Source organism: Hibiscus syriacus, unplaced genomic scaffold, assembly GCF_006381635.1.
Source record: "Hibiscus syriacus cultivar Baekdansim isolate YM2019G1 unplaced genomic scaffold, ASM638163v2 tig00021708_pilon, whole genome shotgun sequence".
In the NCBI taxonomy this organism is placed as follows: Eukaryota; Viridiplantae; Streptophyta; class Magnoliopsida; order Malvales; family Malvaceae; genus Hibiscus; species Hibiscus syriacus.
Window position 1 is genome coordinate 192300 of NW_024062515.1, and position 6689 is coordinate 198988.

A 6689-nucleotide genomic window follows, 5' to 3' on the forward strand; every position below is an offset into this window, starting at 1 on the left:
TACCAACAAAACAAGTGGCGGTTTGACAGGATTACAGGCGAATGTTGTCAACTTGTCTGGAAAACTAGCTTTTATAGTTTGGTTTGATCAAAATACAACCCTAACAGTATGCTTACATAATCTTCTCTCAGTAACTCAACTAACTAGTGACATCAGACAAAACCCAATTCAGTGCAGCAATGGTCAGCTGAGTTCGTATGATACAGACCAACAGGCTCATCTTGCATGCATGGACGAAAATGAGCATTAAAACTGAGGTATAGTAGGTGACTCGGAATTCTGTGCAACCGGTGGCTTAATTTGAAAGATGGCAAACGTGGTATTACCATCTTCATCATCACTGAGTTGACTCGTTTCTACCTCAACCACTTGGAAGCCTTGAGCCCTCAACTCATCCAAGCATTCACCCGTATATGGCCTCATCTCGGTGGCACCCCAAACTTGGGTACCTTCTCAACAAACCCTTTTCAGCGTCTTCCCTAATCCTACCATCTCCTCTGGATCAAACAACACATCGCTCATCAAAACCATATCAAACGTCTTCGGATCCGTTATTCCACTCATCGACTTGTCCGATCCCCAAACGAGTTCTCTCACCCCAACTTTCCCCATCAACCCGTTGGCTTCAACGTTGTTTAAGAGTCCAGGGAGGAGCTGTTAGACGTCGGTGAGTAGAACTCGGGTGGCGCCTAGCAGAGCTGCTGTCAAGCCAGGGAGGCCGGTACCAGCTCCGAGCTCGATGACAGTCTTGCCTTGGAAATTGAGGTGAGTGCACGTCCAGTGGGACAAAAGAAGGGCCGAGTCCCACACCCATGACCCGGTGAGTGGGCGACCCGTCACCGAGTCATGTACGTATTCGAGTTCGTAGACGGAAAGTTTGTGGGCTGCTACTTGAATTTCTCTGATTAAACCCATGCGCTACGCAGGTTGCTCTGCCTATATATAGGAGGGGATTTTATCCTATTATTATTATTATTATGCTTAATACGGCCTCTATATTATTATAAAAATTACATTTTGATATTTTTGCTATTTTTCTTTGATCCTTAATTTTTGTTTGTACTATCATTATCATTTTAGTCTTTTACCGTTATGGTTAAGAATGTTGATTGTCTAATAAAATACTACTATTGCTAAAAAAAAGTAAAAACACAAAAAATCCGATAAAAACACAACTTTCAAAAAAGAATTGAAGAATTACTTTTTTGGAATTATATTTTAATTTTTAATTATGTTTAACTACATTTAAAAATAATTAGAATTTTATAGAATTTTAATAACTTCCAAACTCTGAAAAAGAATATAAGATTCTTTTAGAGTTATTTTATTTTATTTTTATGAATATTTTTTTTAAAATAAATTAAATATGATAGTATTTTAAAAAGTATACATAACTTCCAAAAACAAATCCTCAAAATTTTTAGAAACTTTTTTTCATCAGTGACAATAAGAAATTAAAGTGATAAACAAAATAAATATTCAAAGGCTAAATTGATTGAACAAATAATAAAATAACTAAAGTGAGAATTTTAATATAATACAGGATCAAGGTAAATATTAAATCTTATCCTCCTCCTCCTTATTATTGCCCTGAAATAATGACTCTTGAACTTGATGAATTTATGATCAATCATTTAAAATTTTGTTTGATTAGATTCTAAATTTCACAAGTCAAGTTATTGACATGTTTGATAAATCAAAATGACTCTCGAAAGTTTCTAAAGTCAAATTGACTTTTAAAGGTTTTTAGGCTACGTTTAGTTCACGGAATGTAAGATTATCTGTAGGAATAAAATATTACCAAAGAATATGATTATTGGGAATGCTGTATTTTGTGTTTGGTTGGTTTAGTAGGAATATAAGATTATCGTGTTTGGTTAAAGGAATAAAAAATTATTGAAATGAATATTTTACCAAATTGTCCTTATTATATATTTGTTTTTTAACAAATTGAATTCTACTATAATATTACTATAATCAATTTATATATTTTCTTTAAAAATTTTAAATTCATAAAATTTATATAATTTTTTTACAAAATTGAAAAAATAAATAGGTATAATGAAAGGGTAAAATTTTATTTTAACCCCTGAACTGCATATAAAAATCTAATTATGAATTTTTTTTTGTTAATCTAAAATAGTTTAAGAATAAATTTATAATCTAACATTCATAGAATTTTTATTATTCAACGACAGAAGAAGAATAATTTTGAAGAAAAAAATTTAAGGGCATTTTAGTCTAAAATGCTAGTAATCCAATAATACCTAAGGGAAGGAGTAATCACATTCCCAATAATATATCCCAAAAAATTCACTGTTGATAATAAAATATTACCGGGAATAAGATTATCGGCAAACCAAACGGGGGAATGAGGATTTTATACCCTGGTAATATCTTATGCCGTGAACCAAACGGCTCTTAGAGTCAATTTGATCCTATCCTGTTATAAAAAAATTTAAATTAATACTCCAAAATTTCCTTTGTCAAATTATCCCCTAAAATTTGATAAAGTGATGTAGAAATTCAATAATCAACTTTACTGTACTTAATAGATTCAAGGGTAATGAACGAATTAAGCGACAACGGTAAATGTATTATTATTATTCTTTGAGATCTTAGGTTCGAATACCGAGAATGTCATTGGTGTGAGCGTTCAATGTCAAATGATTGAAAGTTATATTTGAACAAAAATTACCTTGTATTTATCTCATATTAATAAAAAATGACATTTTATGTTTTAAACCCTATTATTATTCTACTCAACGACGAATCCATCTTTAACTCGATGTGAATATGTGTTCACTCTAAAATTTATCACTTAATTATATATTTTATTGATTATTTCTATCTTAGAATTTTATTTGTATCTATTTGATACAAAAATTTATAATATTAATATATGTTACCTATCCTAAAAAAATATTTCCACCACTTACTCTGCCCACAAAGAAGATATTAGGCCGCGTTCTTAGTAAGTAGAGCGAATGACTACTTGCTAAAAATGATTGGGATTTTTAGGTGTGTTTAAAAAAACTCGAAACCGTTATTCGATATAACTGTTATATTTGATAGGTTAATTAATCAAACCTTTAATACTAAATGATTTCGCATAACCGAAACGTTAAAAATAATAATTAACGGTTAAGGTTACAATTATAAATTTTGATAAACGGTTAACCAACAGTTAACTGTTAATAAATTAAATTTACAATTAAATTTTTAATTTATTATATTTTTACATAAATAACTTAATATAAATTTGTATTATTTATAATTTATATATTTTTAATAAAAATTGTATATAAATAACTTTATATATATATATATATATATTATTTTTTATTTTTTTATTTCTTTGAAATTATAGAAACATACTTACACAATATAATTATATGTTTATTTTTAGATACTAAGATATTAGGAGATGTACATACTTACATCAGTGTAAGAATGTGTTAAGCGTTACATTTTTATTTCATTTACTTACACCGTTTTATTTTATTTACTTACATTGGTGTAGTATGTGTTAAATGCTACAATTTTTTATTTTATTCACTTACACCGATGTAAGTTTGTGTTAAGTGTTATATTTTTTTATAGCATGAATTGTAACACCCCCAATCCGTATCCGATCCGGATACGAGTCCGAAGTGTCACATTGACTTTTCAAACATTTATTCGTATAAAATAGTGAGTAATTTAAAAACTTTGATAACATTTAACTTATTCAAAACGTTTACAAAATATATATCAGAGTTCATACAATTTATATCTTTAGACTACATGCCAACTACACTCTATATACAGTACATATATTTTCTGATCTGACATTTGGTATGGAGAACTGACCTGTCTTGCTCTGCATTACTCTCTACTCTTCTCGAAACCTACGTGTGAAACAATCACACGCTAAGTCGAAGACTTAGTGAGGCATAACAACTTATAATGCACTATATAACATATATCAATACATGCATGTTCTGTTCTATCATGTTATACCAATTCCATGCATTCTTCGTATCATATAAAATCATATCAGATTAATTACAGTAAATACATACATACACATAATTCATCATTAACAGTTTATCATGTAATCACATACTTTTATGGTTAACCTTTTCAATCAAACACTATACACACACAACATCATATCATTTCTATAACATTTATCATACCACTAACATATATTTGTTCATATCTCTGGATTAGCCCATGTACATATGTGAGAACTATCGATATGTGAGTCTATAGAGGTTGTGCACTAATGCTGTCACCACAGCTCGTATAATTGTACCGAAGTGCAGCGTAGAATTGCACCGTAGTGCCATATAATAATGTCCATAAGGACCACATATTATTCCTTAAGAATCATATACATATACTAGGGATCAAGTATGTGTCTTTCAAGACTTCACACATGTTCCAAAGAATATACATATGTCCCGAAGGACCGCGTAGACCCTCGACTCTTGGCATGCCAACTATACCCCTAGCTCTCAAGACACATAACATGGGCATTTTCTTTTATACTTATCATTTCACATAACACATAGTTCAATTACTCATAGAACATTTTCATATGAGTCACATTTACATGTCACATAATCACACATATCATATCATATAGCTTAGATCATTTCTCAGATATTCATATAAACATACATATCATATCTTGTTCACATATGATCATATATGCTTCATATAACACATAGAAACACCTAGAACACTTTCTCATAGCTTATATCAATTTTCAGAGTCCTTTCATATTACCTGATGACATATATCATATAGATATATAATAACGGATATCATATTATCTACCTTATGCTCTATTTCTTTGTATTCCCTTAGATTATAAATTATGCCGTATTTCTAAACATATATCATTTAATAGTATTTTTATTTAGGTACTAATTTAATCTCTTTACTTAATTCAATTTCATATATTCATTATAATCTTTTCATATAGCTCCATTATACTAATTCTCATAATAAATCATACCACTAGGTACTTGTCCAACTCATGTTTCCATTATGCATATACTGTTACCCATGTTTACCTAGTTCATATCACTTCTTATAAACTCACTTTCATCATATTTTCCTATTATTACATATTTTATCTCATAACCATGTATCCACATAGTCTTATATTTCATTATCATATTACATATATTTGTTCTCCTATGACCCTTAATAAACATCTATTTCTATTTCCCTACATCTCTCGACTTATCTTCTATATTCCTATAATTTCATAACTTATTTTATATTCTCTTAATAACACTTAATCGTGTTTTTACATAAACCACATGGCACATACAAAACATATCAATTCATATAATCAAACATACATACACTCATATTCAACTCATGCCTTTAATCATGAATTCATATGTAACACTTATTTTATATCATTTTCCCTTTTTATTCACATAAACCATCTATTTATTTAGTTCAATTTCTCATGACTTCCACAATACTCTTTAATAAAACTTTGTAGCTCTTCACTTTAATACATAAACCATAGCTTCCTTTAATTTATCAATCTTCTCTATATAACTTATGTATCCTTATTTATGTCCTCGAATTCATACTATTCTCTTAGAGTCTCCTAACATTTCTCGTATAATCACTTATACCATATAATATGACTTATACTTGACTATCTTATTCTCTTATGTTCATTTCATTTCTTATGACTCTATCATATAACTTATTCCATGTTCTTCCATTATTACATAATAAAGTCTTACATAAATCATATAGCATATACAAATCATATCATTATCTTTAGTCATGCATACATACAATCAATGTAATACATATAATCACATATAGTTATAACCAACACATAATCATGTCTATGACTTCATGCATATTACTCTAGAAATAGACTCATCGCAAGTCTTATTTCCATTAAACACTACATGTCACTAGTATGCACTCACCTTGGCCTCACTAGTCAATTTCAATCTCTTATCTTTCCCTTGATCGATCTTACTTGCCAAATGTTCCGGAATTGCTTTACGCGCAGAATCTACATAAATGTACATTTTGAGGCAATCAATAGATACCTACACCTTGTAATTGGATACTAGCAACTTAAACGAACTTATTAAACCAATATTCATATTTTTCCTTTAGGGGGAATTGGTTCCCTACTAAGGGGGTATCGATTCCCTCAAGACATTCTGGAAATTTTTGTTCGTTTGAAGGGGTATCGGTTCCCCTTGAATGGGTACCGATTCCCCTTGCCCAGAAATCATATTTTTAACTCGAAAATTACTTCATTTCCTCTCAAACACTTCATATATCATCCCCTTTTCATTCTTAACTCTAGTACATATACTTAAACCAATCTATATTCATTTATTTCATCTTAAACCTCAAAATCCTATCTTCCATATGAGATTCAAGAATCATACCAAATTTTCAATGTGTTCTAATTCCAATTCTAACACTTCATACTTCTTAATTAGATTGATGACAAGTCAAATTCATCCATAAAACTTCAACAACCATACCATATCAAAATTTCATCTTAAAACTCATATTGCAAATTCCTTCATAATTCCTTTATCTTATTGTTTAAATCCCATATAAGCTTTCCTTAAGCTTATTTAATACCCAAAGAATCAAAACTAAGCTTAAAACTCAAGAATTAACCAACTGAAATTAAA

The 6689-nt window shown here is 29.7% G+C and overlaps 1 pseudogene; it reads right to left on the reverse strand.

Moving 5' to 3' along the window:
- Positions 1-208: 208 nt before the first annotated feature.
- On the reverse strand, positions 209-915 carry LOC120209997 (annotated as a pseudogene).
- Between the last annotated feature and the right edge of the window lie 5774 nt (positions 916-6689).